The sequence below is a fragment of the Dipodomys merriami genome, unplaced genomic scaffold (genome assembly GCF_024711535.1).
Source record: "Dipodomys merriami isolate MVZ:Mamm:240054 unplaced genomic scaffold, mDipMer1.0.p SCAF_18, whole genome shotgun sequence".
NCBI lineage: Eukaryota > Metazoa > Chordata > Mammalia > Rodentia > Heteromyidae > Dipodomys > Dipodomys merriami.
Genome location: NW_027203159.1, coordinates 15,540,977 through 15,542,703, shown reverse-complemented (window position 1 = coordinate 15,542,703; position 1,727 = coordinate 15,540,977).

Below are 1,727 nucleotides of genomic sequence, written 5' to 3'. Positions count from 1 at the left end.
CTTGAATTGTCAGCCTGGGACTTGCAATCAGGGTATGAGACTTAAAGTCACATCCATGGCATTTAACTTGTGTCCTAGTCATTGAACATGGGGCCTGGAATTTGATCTTGGACCTTGAGAATTGAACTCAGGATTGGGACTGGAACTTGCATGTTGGGCCTTGAACTCACAAAATAGGACTTGGACCTTGACAGTGTACTCAATGTCAGGGACTTGAACTTGCAGTAGACAATTAGAACTTGGGGCCAGAGATGTTAATACAGCCTAGGAAATGAATTGATCCTGAACCTTGAGCTTGTAGCTTGGTAGTTTAACTCAGACTTGGGACTGGAACTCCCTTGCTGGGCCTTGAACTCAAAACCTGGGACTTGAATTATGCCTTGCCTGGACCTTGTACTCAGTGTTCAGGCCTTGAACTCACAGTGTGCAATCTAAACATGTGGCAGGGGATGTTAACAAAGCCTGGGACTTGAACAAGACCTGGTTTGTAAAATCAGGATCTGGAACTTCACCTCATGGCCTATCCTTAACTTCAGTGCCTGGGACTTTGAACTCAAAACCTAGGCCTCAAACTGAAAGGTGGACATTGAACTGTTTACCTGGGACTTTAACCCATAGCTAGGACTAAACCTGGGCCTGTGACCTAAACTCACAACCTGGGCCTTGAAACTGAAACCTGGGCATGAACTAACAACCTGGGCCTTGAATTCAAAGCCTGGTACATGAACTCATGGGCTGGTAGTTTAACTGGGACCCACGTCCTTGAAATCTGGGTCTCAGCATTGAAATCAGGGCTTGGGCCTTGAACTTTGGGCCTTCAACTTGAAGTACAGAATGGGGAATTTTATTCTGGAGCCCTCGGTTCTGTTCAGGCATATGCATCATCTGTACTAAGGGCACCTGGCACTGTGAATGCGTATCCTCGGGTCTATGTGTCTGTCAGTACTGGCGATCCTGCTACTGCACATGTGGCATTGATATTGAGAACTCCTAGTACTGTTAATGTGTATCTTGGAATCCTTGTGTCTGTTCATAGAAGTGAACCTTCTGGGGCACAAGGTGCTCTGGATTCACATGCCTGCTCTATAATCACCGGTGGTTTTACTAGGACACCCTATTGTGTCAAAAACGAAAGTTAAGAATAGGATAAATGAATAAACTTTCTGGTCTCCACACCCATAAGTTTTCTTCACTATAATGTAAGATTTGAATTTCTCTATGATCTATATGATTCGTGACAAACTTCAAGTGTAATTTCACTGGGACCAATACAAAATGTCATCACCCAAACTACTACTTCAAAACAATTACTGTATCTGAATGTTTGCTTCATTTTGTTCTGTGTTTATATTTTTTCTTTTATTCATTTTTTCTCATTCTCTTATAATCAATTTCAATCAGGGAAGGAGTAGATGACAGTGATATGTCACATAAATATTTTTATTCCTATTTTCATGGTTTCAGGATTCATTCATCTCATCAATTCTGAGATTGTGAATGGGAGTATGTTTAACTGGTAATTAATCCATATATTCACATGTGGGTGCATACTATGTCTTCATTCTGAAATTGATTAAGGAGCTCTATATTAAGTAGCTCTATATTAAATAAATGAATTTACAGTGATGTTAAACCACCTATACATTTTTGAATTTCTAATTTCACCTCCCTGTATGAAATATGAAAACATTCAATATTTTGAAGATAGGAAAATCAAAATAAATGTA